The sequence below is a fragment of the Elaeis guineensis genome, chromosome 4 (genome assembly GCF_000442705.2).
Source record: "Elaeis guineensis isolate ETL-2024a chromosome 4, EG11, whole genome shotgun sequence".
NCBI classification, from domain to species: Eukaryota; Viridiplantae; Streptophyta; class Magnoliopsida; order Arecales; family Arecaceae; genus Elaeis; species Elaeis guineensis.
This window is the reverse complement of record NC_025996.2, coordinates 4996886-5012890: the sequence shown is the minus strand read 5'-3', so window position 1 is coordinate 5012890 and position 16005 is coordinate 4996886. Positions and strand designations below refer to the sequence as shown.

At 40.4% G+C, this 16005-nt stretch overlaps 1 pseudogene; it reads left to right on the top strand.

The window, feature by feature from the left end:
- The first annotated feature begins 205 nt into the window (after positions 1-205).
- LOC140857078 (heterogeneous nuclear ribonucleoprotein 1-like) lies at positions 206-11357 on the top strand (annotated as a pseudogene).
- The last annotated feature ends 4648 nt before the right edge of the window (positions 11358-16005 follow it).

The window sequence follows — 16005 nt, the reverse complement described above, 5'->3', positions numbered from 1 at the left end:
AAGGATCAATCGGCATATTCTGAAGCACATTTTTATTACGATATTATCTATTCTCTCTAAAGTTCAAAACACATCTCCGACTCCACACGTGCGACCAAGCAGAATACCGTACGTTTCGACCGCTTTGAAAACCCTATATGAGATCTCCGCCGTCCGTTCCACTCCCAAGTCTCTTATCAGTAGCACCATCACCGTCCAATCCCTCCGCCTGTCTGTCCTCGCCTCTTATTCATTTCTCTCTCCTCTCGGATACTTTTCTCTCGCATTGCCGTCGTCCCCGGCGCGACCCTAAAACCCTAAAAATCTTTTTTTCTTCTCCTTCCTTCTTGTCGGAAGGAGAATCCATAGAAGAAAGGAAATCCTCCTCGATCTCGATCTCTCTATAGGGAGGAGAAGGGAATTTAAGAAGAGGGAGCGATGGATTCGGATCAGGGAAAGCTGTTCATCGGGGGGATATCGTGGGAGACGACGGAGGAGAAGATGAAGGAGTATTCTCCAACTACGGGGAGGTGCTTCAGACGGTGATCATGAGGGATAAGGCGACGGGTCGCCCCAGGGGCTTCGGCTTCGTTGTCTTCGCCGATCCTTCCATCCTCGACCGCGTTCTCCAGGACAAGCACAACATCGACGGTCGGACGGTGAGTCCTTCTGTTCCTTCCGTCCAATCCGAGCTAGTCGGTGGCGCTCGCGAGTTAAAATTTCGATTTTTTGAGTTTTTAGCAGAAAATATGGTTTTTGTTCTTGGGCTGGTGGTGTTTCTTGATTTCAATTAAAGTGATGACAACGCCTGATGTGGCCGTGATTTGGGAATAATTGATTTTTTTTGGATTTATTTGGGGTTCTATTTGTCCGAGTTTGGTTCTCTGGATGATGGATTATGTTGTTTTAGGGTTTCTGAGCAGTGAAAACCTCCTGATTCGGTGTTGGTTTAATGGAGGTAAGTGCAAATGACAAGTTTTTTACTTGTGATTTCCCGATAGGGGTAAGCGCAAATGACATGGTTATTGCCGCTAAAATGACACAAACAACTGCTCATTCTGACCAGAGCAAAGATTAAATTACGAAACAAAGATGGAGTTATCTTCCGAACCACGAAATATTTTTTTTGAATTAAAAGATCAACTCTAAAAATGAAAAGAATCCTACGAAACTCCATTTTCTTGATTCAGTGAACGAAAATATTTGATTACTTGAGTTCTTGTGGTTTCTTTCAATTTTTTAAATAGGTCTCTCATTTTCTTCTTATTCTTGAGAGCAAACTAATTCAGTTGTTTGTGAGTTTTGAATAATAATGGATACCTTCAAGTCTCTCTCCCCCCTCTCCCCACCTTGATAATTAGCGTGGGAGTTTCTCCAATGTGACTGTATGCATGCTTCTCACCGTTGTGGTACCAAATCCTTGTGTTCTGGCTGTCATTGTCATCGTTTTATCATATTTTGCAATAGTGACCTCCACTTGCTGGTCATTTAATTATGTCTGAAGGTGTTGGAGTGAAACTTTTGTTGCTTATGACTATATAGTTGGTCTTTAACCTCTTCTATTTGTTCGATTGCCTAATATATGAGTAATTGTAATGCACTTTTAACTACTTTTTCCTGGTCTTGTTTCTATTAATTACCCATGGAACCATTATTTTTGTTAGATGTCTTTATCATCATTATTTTTGTTTATACTAATAGATGTCTTAGATATAGTGGGATTTTGTAGTGGTTGAAATCTTACATGGAATAGATTGGGGTAGAGCTCAGAATACTGGCTGAGTTTGGAAGAAGAATTAATATCATGATTAGATGTTCAAGTTTGAAGTCAAGCTTGAGGTGCTCTACATCTATCAAATTAACATAGCGATTAGGAGCTTGTGTTCCAAATTGGTATGCAGATCGATACCTGTTGTCGCTGAAATCTGAGGTTAAACTGAGGTTGATATGGCCAAGGTGATGATGAGGTCGGTTTCCTCCCGAAGCATTGTGTGGATCCACGGATGTAGCTGTTGGAGCACTTCGTTTGGTGGATGGACTAAAAAAAGAAAGTTCTATTGTCAGAATTTTTTCGATTAGGGACTCCTCCGATGCTCAAGTTAGTTGGTATTCTAGAAACAATAGAAGAGAGATTGAGAGAATGGGTGTTGTGAGTAGTAGTGGTCGAATAACTTATCTTAGAGTCTCCTATTTATCTCAATTTATAGAGGGAGTTTGATGGAGATTATCAAAATGGATGGGACGTGCATTAACTGTATGGCAATGTCTATTTCATGCTTAACTACACAATAACAACTTTCTATATTATGATGCAGTTAGAGTCGCTTTAAATGTGCAATTTTGGTTGAGACAACGTAATCGTCGTCAATATTCTCAGATTGATATGGTTGTCTTTTTAGTTCATCTATATCTGAGATGAATGAGGTCGGATATTATCGAGATGACTTCACTTTGGTTATTATTGAGGTCAGATAAGTATATATCTACTACATCAGTTGCCCTCAATTTCGAGCTGATTTTTGGGTTAGATGAAGGGAGTTGAAACATTGATCTGATTGAATTCACGTTGAAATCTGAGTAGAACATTTTAGAAGCTGCATTTAATGCATTGCGCTATTACTCTGAATGTTGTTAATTTGATTTTTGAAATGGCAAGCAACGGGATTTTATCTTGATCTATCTTGACCTACCACATGGCACGATTAGGTCAGTTAGGCGAAACGACATCTCGATTTGAACCATCTAAGTAGTGATCCATGATGTTTGACTTCAAAGTAGGGTGCCTCTGTCATCGTCGTTGTCATCGAAGTCAAGGCTGCCCAGATTGGCCCTTGGGAAGAGCTTCTCTACTTGAGCTTAGCGGTCTTTGAACCCTTGCATGTATGATTTGAATCATCTCGGCCATCTGTTCCTTGCACTTGTTCGATGCTAGGAATTCCTCAACGGCCTTGGCAGTCTTTCTTTTCTCTTCCTGCTTGGCTGCTTGGAGTTTTCCTTTAAGTTCGACAACCTCCAATTTTTAGGCCTCAATAGCTATAGCAGAAACAGATGCTCGAGGTTCTACTGCTTTGGCTCTCTCCTCTGCGGCCTTAAATTTTTCCTCGGCCTCCTTGGGCTTCTGTCGCTTTAGCTCTCTCCTCTATGGCCTTAAGTTTCTCCTCGGCCTTCAAAAGAGTCGACTTCAACAGCAATTCCCCTAAGGGGAAATAAGTGAAAAGATGGTGAGCTTTGTTTATTGATGAATGGATGGCTGCTTCGACTGGCCCAACTTGATTGTGACACGTCAGCTTGGGATAAATCATAGTAGAATCCTATGGATCACTACTGTGGATGGCTTATATTGAGATGTTGTTTTGTCTAACCCAACCTGATCATGCCACGTGGTAGGTTGGGATAGGTCGGAATGTAGTCCTGCGGATCGCCATTTAAAAAATCAAATTAACTGCATCTGAACTAATGGTGTCTTAGAAAGCCAAACAACATATTAAATGTGGTTTCTAGAATGTTATACTTGGATTTCAATGCGATTTTGGTTTGATCAATACTTCAACTCCCTTTATTTGATCCAAAAATCAGCCTGAATTGAGAAGGAGAAATTGATATGACAGATATGTATTTGTCTGATTTCGGCAATAATTGAAGTGGAGCTATCTCGATAGTATTCGATCTCATGCACCTTGAATATAGATGAACTGAAAAGATGATCACGTCAATATGAGAATATCGACAATAGTTATATCTTTTGGCCATAATTGCATGTTTAAAGTGGCTATAATTTTGAGATAACATGGAAAATCATTATTGTGCAGTTAAGCACGATGTGAGCCATTGCCATGCAGTTAATGTATGTCCCATCCATCTCAGTAATTGCCAACGAATTATCTCTATAAATATGGATGAATAGGGGATCCTTAGGTAAGTCATTCGACTATTACCACTCATAGCTCCCATTCTCTTTTTTTCTCTTCTATTGTTCTTAAAATTTTGACTGACTTGGGGGTCGGAGGAACCTTGCTGGAAAAATTTCAGCAAGAGGACTTTCTTTTTGGGTTTATTTGACAACTAAGGTGCTTTAACAGCCGCATCCTTGGATCCATATGGTGCTTTGGGAGGAGACTGAGCTCACATTCACCTTGGCCATACCAAGCTTCGTCTGACCTTGGATTTTTGTGGCAACAATACCTAAATATAGATTCCAACTCATATGTAAATTGGCATTTAAAATATGATTGAACATAACTAGAATCAAGTATGATAGGTTAATTATCTATATATGTTATGGAATGTGTACTTGCTACATTTTTAGTTTTTAATTTTACCCATTCTTCTTTAAGAGTGGTTACATCTCTGGAGCTGATATATGTACCTTTCTTTTTGCTTTACTCATAGATGGTTCCTAAGCTTGAGTGTTCTAGATGAGCAATTTAGCTAAAATGAGCACCCAAACCTTGAATTAAAACCAAACTGCAAAAACCCCAAATGAGCATCATGGCCATTTAAAATAATTATGTTATTCTTGCTTCTGTTTGCACGTGTTCTATCTATTGAATCCCAAACCCTGCATCCTATAAATTTCCTACATGAAAGGCTTATCACCTTCTCCACCAAAGCTTTGCAAACATCATAGTTTTCCCTTGCTCCACTCTCTATGCATGCAAATATATACTCACCTCTTACCTTTATGCTTCACAATCTTTTGTGGCATCTTTTTCACCAAATCTCATCTTTCGTGATTTCTTCAAATTATTGCAATGGTGAAATTGGTGCTTTAACTACAAAATCCTCTTTTCCTTTAGATAAAGAGAAGAAGCCTTAATCCCTATGTAGGAAGATAAAAATGGATTCACATCAATGGAACATGTTCACAGGGGTATATGTTAGACTTGCGATGATATGCTAAATTATGTGGGGAAAGAAGAGCACGTGGTTATTAATGATGTTTATGGGGGGTAGGTTAATGGGGTAAGGGGGGGCTATGTGGGCAAGGTTATGAACAAAGGTTAGGCAAGCTTTAAGTGATTTAGGCAGGTTGCTTAATGACTCAGTGATCATTTTCTATATTTAAAGAAAAATAGTAAATATTTCTCATTGTTCTATGAGACTAGGCAATTGAACCAAGGGCTTACCTAGCACCTATGTGTAAGGCTGGTGTCGAGAGGTCAACATGATGGCCTCAACAGCAGTGACAACAGCAAGCGTGGCTATTGCAGATGGTGGAGGCTGTAGCAATTGCCACTGCTCATGGAGTGGCTTTGTTTATCAAATAATTAGGTGAGGGGAAGAAGATGGGAGAAGCAAGGATTGGCAGGTATCATTGGCAATGCCTAATTTGCATGTGGCATGAGCACATGCTTGTGCATGCATGCCAACTAGGATATGGAGCCAAGGGGGGGCGCTGGGGGCCTATGCCCCTGGATCCACAATAACCAATCTGCACTCTCGTTTATGGTCTAAAATTTATATATTGGCAGTTACTTCTGCTTTAGCATATTTAGGTCGGATAAAATAAAAAGATCAAATATTGCATGGAAAGAAACCTAACTAATTTGGTATTTTGTTAGCCTGGCCACTCACCAATGATCATGGATCACATTATTTGATGCATTGATTAGAGCACTTTGCAAATCCCACTCCATGGACTCCTTTTTGTTCTCCCATCTTTCTCATGATTTTCTTTCCTATTAGGGGAGATGAAGATAATAGGGGGAAAAAGATGCCTCCCGCTGTTTCCATCATAGGGGAGAGAGGAAAGAAGCGAATCATGGAAATGGGAGATACTGCCTTCGTCTTCTCTTCTCATGCTTTCATTGCCTTCTTTGATTTTGGCGTACTTGAGTCTGAGGGGTTATTTGATGGTTGTGATCACTCTAATTCAAAAGAAGGCTATTAATGGATGCTTATGATCAGTATTTTAGAAAAGCAGCCATAGCATGTAGGTGGTCAAATCAATGCATAGCACATATGCGATATGCGGGGTGCATTTGTAGGTGCATATGCTGTTCATGTTTTTGCACATTTAAAAATAAATAATATATAATTAAAAATTAGAATTACATCATTAAATATACACATTCTCACCTGAGTGCATATCCTAGAATGGTTAGACATTGTTGGGGTAGATCCCCGTCATTTAGCCGACTATCCAGCCTTCTCGTATGTGAGCCAACTAAGAAAACTTCACTGACTAAGCCACCTTCAATCAATCCAGCTTGGATTGACGAGTCCCTACCGGTAGGTCGACACCGGGCACTGACGTGGATTCTTAGCCGACTAAAGTCTGCTTCCCTTGGTCGGCACCAGTCCGACTAAAATTAATATGCCATCCACGGCTTCGGGCACCCAGAGGTGCTCGGCCTGTGATCGAGTTCATACTCAGTTAGTGGCCGAGTATGAACTATTGAGGACAAGGCAATTTGACGGTCCCATTCTACTGACTCCGACAACACGGGTCTTACTCGACTAGCTGAGTATCGAACGTAGCCATCATACGATCCTGACAGGCCACACCAAGGTCATGTCACTCAGACACCATACTCTGGTCGGCTAGCTGCGCACTGTGATGGGATACTACGATTTCATTAAATGCACCTACAGGATCATTAATTATACCCCACATCCGATAGCATCTGCCGCCATAAGCGTGCCGAATAGAAGGCACGCTCCCCATCAGCATTCAAAGATGCCCATGCGGCACTATGCAGCATCGTACAACAGGACATGATCGATATGATCACCTGTCCTCTTATCATTCATTTTGCTCTCTCTATAAATAGAGGCGAGCGGGGACCTCTTCAGGTAAGGGAACATGCGCACACTATTTTTGCGACCCAGAGACTGTCACTCTTCCCTTTCGAACCACCTCATCGACTTGAGCGTCGGAGGGTCCTCGCTGGAGCCACCATCGGCTGGACTTGTTTTATAGGTTCTTCTCTGGCACCGAACGGAGTTCAGCACCATCTCTCTCTCATCCACATCATCGTCTTTGGTCTCGGCCTTGACTGTGTGCACCTTTTTGGTGATGGCACGTTATCTTCCGATGATCCCACCGTCCACTCACAGGCGCTGCCCTTAGTCGGCTTCGGACCGACTACCCATCGGAGAAAGGCCGCAACAGGCATGTTAATCTGTAAAGTCTAGGAATCCATGCTTATATTTCAAGTTTACTGATGGAACATCAAGATAAGAAATGACAAATAATCTTGATGAACACGAAAATATAAACAATAATAACTATAGGTTGCTACAAAGCATGGTTAGAAGTCCAGGTCAAGTTTTAAACTTAAAAATTTGATGCATGTACTTCATAAACAAAAGTGGCAAAACATTAGTGACAAATGTATGGACACAGTATGAAGGTGCTAGTTGTCAAAAGACACCCTAAAATCAAGGTTGCTATCCACCAGGAATTGATTTCTGAAATAACAATCCATCATCAAAATCATCATCAAAAGCCACAATCCTCCTCCTCTGTCTCCTCATCATACTCGACGAACTACTCATCAATGTTTCTAGCTGTAGAGGTGAAAGCAGAAACATTGCAACCAGTAGCATTAGTGGACATATACTAAATCATCCAACCTTCTCACTTCTAGTCTATTCCTTTTTGGGTATGAATATGCAAACAAGTGTGTTGACTAATTGATACTCAGTTTTCAATCAAATTGGCAAAAATCTATTGACCAAGTACATCCTTTAAGGATCTAAGCAATCAGCCTCTCAAATGTGCTCCAATTCCTTTCATATCCAGAGGAGCTACTTGTCAAGCTAGGGATCTTTATCACCATTGATTTTTAAATGCGGCATTTGAGATCCATGCACTAGCATATCAGGCTTCTTAGCCCAAAAAACGAGTGCTTTCCACCTCTTTCTTGCTGCAGTTGCAGATCAAAGATGAACCTTGCTGTTTATTCCATCCTAGGGTAAGAAGGAGCAGAAGAAAAAGTCCTTGATCTGAGAAAGAAGGCTTTTTAAAATCAGCCACCCACGAATGAAGGAGCTGCCATTCCAATGGCAGCAACTATATTAGAAGTCCATTAGGTGAAATATGAAGTCACAAGCTAGATATGTAAAAGTTATAGCTTATGGTTAAAATATTAAACTCCTTCCTGGGTTATAATCATCATCAATCTCTGTCTTTTGCTCTAGAGCAATTGGACTTCCAAAAAGCCTGATTGCATCCTTATAGGCCTTCAATTCCACTTTGATAACATGATCTTTGATTGGTAGGCCCGGGAGACAATGTCTCAATGCGAGTTAATGAGACATCCATGATAATGGTAGTTGACTCTACACTGCTGCCTTCATTGAAATAGTAATAGGATTAATATAATTGCTGGAGACATGTAAAGGACCATCAAGCCTATCTTTTATGCACTAACTTATTGGATTAACATAAGGCTTGTTAGAGACCCCATATTCTTGGAAAATGCCTTGATGTCTCTCTTAGCATCTTCTCAGCCACCATAAACAAATCCCGTTACTGGCTTCTTGTCATCATCAACAATTTGAAGTCTTTCGCTAAAGGTGTGACACCTAAGGTGCTAGCGCCTCTTGATTCCAGAATTGTGTGCTTACGACACTAGCAGCAGCCATCTCCCCCTTGCGATTCTTAGACCATTTGATTGCCTTCCAATCATCAGATGTCAACATGAGCCTTAGTTTTTCTGGGCCTCACAATCTCCCTTTTTGAGTATCCTTCTGTGTCAAGCTTAGGTCTTTGTGGTGACTGTATATGAAAATTTTGAGGGCCTTTGCCTTTTAAATTGCAGCCTTAATCTTTCTTTACTTGGAGAGGTCTTCAAGACCATGGAATAGGCTGCACATAAGGCCCAAAATATCCGAAGATGCTTTTTTTTCATCCTCCTTCCAGCCACTAGAGTAGTTGCAGCATTATCAGTTGTATACTAAGTTTGTGAGTGTTTTTTCAGAGCTGCTGTGCTTCATGGATGACTTTGTTAGAACTGCTCTGATTTTTATCTTGTTATGAAATCAGATGATGACATGACATTTTGGGCAATGGTACCTTTTTCTCCTCCCTTTTAGCTCAAGTATTTGCTATTTTTTGTAAATTTTCATGTATTGATAATTCTCTTTACAGCTAATGTAACACGCACATATTGAAATTTGGTAGTGTAAGCATGAAGAGTTGACTTTGTGCTCATTAAGTTCAATTTTTTTGAAGTGGCAATTTGTGTAATACTCCAACTGCTGGTCTCCTTTATTGTTTTACCATTGTTGGTATTTATTTTAAATTGTTTATGAGTGGTTATTTACAAGAGATTATTCAATGATATATGGCTTATGGTTACTCTTGGCAAAAGACATGCAGCATTTTGGACCATTACATGCCCTAACAGTGTATGGTAGTTTTTTTTTTTTTTTTTTTTAATTTGTTTTTAACACACATTAGGCACCTTAGTTCCCTTTTTAATGTGCCTGTTTCATTGCCCTAATAAGAAGATACTCTTTTATATTCTGAGATATGTTAAAAGCCTATAAGATGAAATTCTTTTACTGGCTCATGAATTCCTTTATTATTTATATCTCATTTTCTTTTTCAAGTTATTCTCTCATAGTTTATTTGTTTTTTTTTTTTTTTTTTAAATTCATGACTTATATATGTGACTTTTAATTATTGAATGATATCATGGAAGTTGTATGATGAGGCTTTAGACTCTTTTTTTGCTCTTGCAAATTTCTTGCATGGTTTTAGATATTTTGCTTCTTGCATGTGTTTCTATGTAACTTCTGCTTTGATTTCCAGGTGGAAGCAAAAAGGGCTCTCTCAAGAGAGGAACAACAGGCCTCCAAATCTGGAAACCCTAATGTTGGCAGAAGTGGTGGAGGACCTGTTAGTGGTGGTAACTTTAGGACTAAAAAAATATTTGTAGGAGGGTTGCCCCCAACTTTAACAGAAGAAATATTTTGTCAGTACTTTCAGAGCTATGGAGAGGTGGAGGATGTTGTGGTGATGTATGATCAAAACACCCATCGTCCTCGAGGGTTTGGTTTTGTCTCTTTTAAATCAGAAGATGCTGTTGATCGAGTTTTACACAAGACCTTCCATGAGCTCAATGGAAAACTTGTGGAGGTCAAGCGTGCACTCCCAAAGGATGCAAACCCTAGCAATGCTAGTGGCCGTCTAGTAGCTGGAGGTCCCTATCAAACCAACAGTGCTTCTGGTGTCAATATGAGTTCCTATGATGGTAGAGCTGATGCCGGTAGGTATATGCAACCACCAGCTGCTGGTGGTGGTTACCCAGCATATGGTTCAACAGGCTATGCTACACCTGGATATGGGTATGGAGCAGCTAACAATGGTGTAGGATATGGAGGTTATGGTGTTGGTGGCTATGGAAGTCCTACAGCTGGATATGGTGGACCTGCTGGAGCCTATGGAAATCCAAATGCTCCAGCTGCAGGTTATGCAAGTGGTCCACCAGGTGCACCTCGAAGCCCGTGGAGCAACCAAGCTCCATCTGCTTATGGCTCTGCAGGCTATGGTGCAAATGCAAGCTATGGGGCACCAGGTGCATGGAATGCTGCAGGTAGTGGTGGAGCAGCCCCACCTGCTGGTCAGTCTCCCAGCGGGACTACTGGATATGGGAATCAGGGTTATGGGTATGGGGGTTATGGTGGAACTGAGGGGTCTTATGGCAGTCATGGTGGCTATGGGCCTGTTGGCGGACGTGGCAGTGGCGGTCCAACTAACAATCCTGCTGTTGGCCCAGGAGAACAAGGGGCTGGTTCTGGGTATATGGGTGGTGGCTATGGTGATGCAAGTGGTGGCTCTGGTTATCCAAATTCATGGAGAGCTGACCCTTCTCAAGGAGTGGGTTATGGAAGTAGCCAAGTCAATGGGCCTCCTGGTGGGCCAACTGGTTATGGTGGTGCCTATGGTGGTGCTCAGTCGAGGCAGGTTCAGCAGCAGTGATCATGATGGTGGAATCATAATTCCACTTTGGAATTCAGCCTCAAGAATTGGTTGTTGAATTTTGTGAAGAGGCCTGCATCACTTGGTTTTCTTGCCTGTTAGGAGGACTGGCTGTTGCTGAGGAAAGCAGTTTTCTGGGACGGGTTGGAATGCTTAAATCCTTAGTACCTTAATAGTATCCTATCTTGCTATTATATAATAAGTAGCTGTTATGAGGAGTAGTATATGCCTCATGCTATTGCTTGCTTTTAAGTTTCCTATATTACATTTGTCGGCGTGTAGGTGTTTTTAAAAGCAGATAACTGGAGTTGATTTCCCTAGTTTTCCTCTGGTCTTAAAGCTAGCATAGCTTTTCTTAGACGATCTATTGCTGTCGTGCATGGTTTGATCATAATTATTTACTATGTTAATGGTAATGGCATTTATCCTAAGAATCTGATGACAAGGATCTTGGCAATTTCTCTTGATTTTGTTTGACACTTCTTAGAACTATTTCAATTTTGGCACATGGTAAGAAATAAATATTGAAACATTGATCAGTACCTTCGCTGGTATGGACAGTAGAGATGTAAACTGCCTTCAGTAGTTTATCAGTATGTGATAGAGAGTTACAGATTTATATTTCCTTCGGTAGCTACTCTGTATTTGTGATAAAGATGTAGACTCCCTTCATGGCTTCTTATACTTAAATAACTTTTCTTAGCTTTAAGATATGAAATAGAGGATTAGAGATGTAGTGGGTAATGGAGGCTACTTTTAAGGATGGAGTAAGAGCTAGTAAATTTGCCATTCATGGTACAGAGCATAATCGTTTCTTTCGTCCTGTATTTTCCCTTTTGTACAGGGGCTGCTGCTCTTGTTCTATCCTCTCCACCAACATTGAAGCCTTTCATCGGGTGAGCTTATAAAGCACCGAGGAACCTCTTTTCATAGTCTGGCGATAACTTGTGCGCTGGAGGATGCTTTCAAACCTGATAATTTGTTTTTATTCATCACACTGAAAGTGGCTCTTGACTAAATCAATTGTTGAAGGGTGTTGCTTGCACTTCACAGCAGGTGATCTTTTGAAGTAAATCATCCCATGTCCTTCATTACCTATTGGGTAGCCTCATTCATTTTTGTTGCTGGTACTTAGGATTTGTTTAAAAATTATTTTAGGGATTGTTAACGAGTCTTGTGAAATAATTGATTAAAAATTTGATTAAACAAATCTTTGTCTTATTAGGCTTTTGGTAACCATGAAACTTTTTTAAGTTCTCATTCATACTCGCAAAAGAGAGGTGGTTGGTGAGGTTTGGCTCTATTTACTATCATTCTGTGTAGATTTTCGTATGCATCAGTTTACTGATATATGAAATAGTATTTAGCGTTAATGTGATTGGCAGTAGATGGTATATGCTGGTATATGCTTATGCATGCTGGTCATGCACACTAACACGTTGGTTAAATGAAAATTGATGGTGTGCATTAGTGTAGGAAATTTCGTTGTACATGCTAAATATCTTAGTGGTACAACCCTCTGGTATACACTGAACAGGACTAAGTAGAACCGTTCATCTGCTATACGGAATTTGGTCTGAGACTAGCTTCTCAGTAAACTCTAGGAAGTTGATGTTATTCAAGAGAATGGGATTCATTGCTACTAGTGTTGTGTTGTCTTTATGCTAGTGCTATTGTCACAATCAGGTAGCTAATAATCATCTTGCATTTCTTGTTATAAAATGTTTACATCATTTTATTGAAGGCAGTCTTAAGATATGAAGTCTTTCTTTATCTGATTTCACCATTTCGCTTTAGCCAATACCTGGCTCCTAAGAATAGTTCTATTCAGTTGCCTCCAACCAAGCGTTGAACCTTAGAATCTTTACGGTTCTCTGTTGATACACGATGACAACTGTGATTTTGGTGTGTATTCGTAAGTCAAGATTCCCAAGACTAATTTCTTTTCTGCTGCTTAGTCAATTCTTTTGTGACCTGTTTCTCTTGTCATTTTGTGAGCATATAAGAAATCTTTATGAGTCTTTAGCGTGGATGTTAGTCAACCTCGAAACTAGCCTTCATTTTAGAAGGGTTGAAGATGCTTATCAATGAGCTTTGGGCCCCGTCATTGAACTCTTAATTTTTAGTGGTTATTGCAGTATCTTTTGAAATGTGCCATGGCTGTAAAATTCAGAGAATGGACTATGAACTAGCTGTGTACGTTATTCTACCTTGCAATGTCCTCTTTCTCCAAAAATAATTTGCATCATTATTCCTCGATTTCCAGAATCTGGTGCTTTCTGGCCAATAGCACTACATAATTGATGGTTAAATAATGCTAATCCACTTGAAAGGATTTATCAAAGATACCTTCGCAGGTTTTCCAAGATGTTTCTCCCGGACCATGCGAAAGCTCTTGCATGGGCTTCACATTTGTCTTCTTGCCAATCCCATAACGCAATAAGAAGAAAAGAACCGAAGGGACGGTAAGGGCAACATAAGAAGAAAAGAAGTAAAGGGATGGTACGGGGGAATGTGTTTCTGATTTTAAAATAGCGCAGCATTTTATTTTGAGGTGTTGAAATCAATGTGATTTCTTAAGTCAGTGTTATGGTGATCCATCGTAACCATCAAAAGCTTGTCCCCGGCTACATGTGGTGATCTCAAAATTCTTAATAGAAAGATATCGAGATGATCTGTTTGAGATTGCGATTTTAATAGAGTATAAAATAAAGACAACAGGGTTAGAGTTACTCTGTCTGCATACTTTTCGTCAGCATTCGTGATTAATTTCAACATTGCCTTCTGTTTTCCCATTAAACCAACGGGTATTCTCAGCATCCCAACTTCTTCAGCGTCTCTTCGCCAGCTGAAACGTCTTCTTTAAGAACTGGTAGGCATTGTCGTCGTTCCCGTGACGCTGACACCCTTGAGGATTGTGTTGGGTCAGTCCGGCTCCATCTCCCAGTTGTCGGAGGCATTGGCAACCTGGGCCCTGCTCCTCCGGGGCCTCTCGATTCGCAGGCAGAGCGATACTGAAGTGCTCTTACTAGCTGCTCTTTTGGCACCTCAGTAAAGTGCTTTCTTTAAACTCCGCAAATCCTCCAATTTCATGTTATGGTCAAACCGTATCAAAGATCCGCCCTCTTTCGCTGGCGAGCAGCATCATAAGGAATGCCTCGAAAGTTGCGGAAGTTTCCTTATCCAACTTGTCGTCCATACCTGGATCGCCACCAACAAACTAGGCATATTAGACAAGACCTCCAAATTCTTCTTCTTCTTCTTCTTTTTTTTTTCTCTGAGTGGTTCTTCAGCTTCAAATAACTAGGCTCGCAGTCGGACCTCTTGACATTTTCGGCCACCTGGACGAGGATTGCTAACGCTGCACACCATTAGGTCTTGTACTCTTGTTCGATTTCCCTGGTTATGACGTATTGCTGGACCAGGGCCCAGGTGAAACGCACATTGTGGATCATCCAACTTATTTCCTAGGGACCATGTCTATTCTTCTTCACTAGCTCGATGAGCTCGTCAACCTCATCCAAGACCACGGTCTCTTCTTGATGGTGTTGATGGAGCTTTTGCTCGCTTGAGAGGGTGACTTCCTGGAAATGGAGAGCAGAGGAGTTTGAGCTGGTCCAAGGGGATTGGAGGGTATAAGAGGCGGCCAACCAGCTTCTAGGATCTTAAGCTGGCGCCTTGGCGAGGAGGAGCTTTAGAGGAACGATGATGGTCTCTTCTCGTCTACTACCTATCCTGTTAACAGCAACAGCAAAATAAAAATGAGGGCATTACCACAAACACGAATTGAAAAAGATTTTTCAGATGATCTTTTCCGATGTGTGCAGTTGCATTTGCAATGTAGGGAAGGAATAAGAGATGTTGTCTGTCACCGGCGACGACAGTCCTCGGTCCTCACTCCGTGATGGGGGTTTTCCACAGCCGGTTGTCGCTTTGGACGGTCACCTGCATCCAATGCCGCATGATCTCCGACGCCGTCGTTGGCCACTTCAGGTTCCAGGGCGAGAGAGAGTCTCTCTCTGGTCAGGGTTGGATGGGCTTGCGTCATGCGTGGAAGAGCCTACCCAAATGGCTGGTTTGGTTTATATTCACAAGAGGTGAAAGGTTCTCTGTAGCCTGTGAGTTGTAATTCCTTTTGGTTAGGAATAACCCTGGATCCAGATTTTATTTGGACGTAAAAATAAAATAAATTAATAGATAATAAATAAAGATAGAGAAATAATTAGATATAAAAATTTATATGGTTTAGCTTTTAAGCCTACATCCATGGACGAAGATGATCAAAGAAATTTTCACAAAATAAAAATTATAAAATACTCAAAATTCTCTCAAACCCTTTACCCCAAATACACCAAAGTCTCATTTGCTTTCACAAGCTCACATTCATTTTTCTTACTTGCCTCAAATGCCACACAATGTGGCCTTTATATAGCATCCATATCATATTTTGCAAGGATCTTCTAAGATCATATCATTTCTATGCATATCTTTATCATATCTATCCAAAGATCTTATCAAATCTTTTGCATATCCCATATTTGTTACATAGGTTAAATGCTTGGCCACCATTCATTTGAAATCTTTGCAAAATCTTCCATATTTATCACATGGGTTTGGACATTAATTGATTCAAGACAATTAACAAATCTCCATCTTGGCTTGAATTGATTAACTGTCATTGAAAAATTCTTCAATCATCTTCTTCAAAATGCCCCTAAAGGCAAATCTCAACTTTGACAAATAGTAACCAAGTCCATGCAATGCCTGAACTTGTTCACTATGAGGATTTAGTTATTATATCAGCTGGATTATCTATAGTACCAATTTTTTTCACAATAATTTTTTTTCAGAAATAATTTTACGGACAAAATGGTACTTCATATCAATATGCTTCGTCTTTTCACGAAACATTTGGTCCTTTGTCAAATGGATAGCACTTTGACTATCACAATGGATGACAGTCACTTGTTGATTGGAGCTGAGTTTACCAAATAAATCTCTCAACCAAATAGCTTCCATTATAGCCTCAGTTACTGCCATGTATTCTGTTTCAGTAGTAGATAATGCAATTGTAGACTGTAAAGTAACTTTTC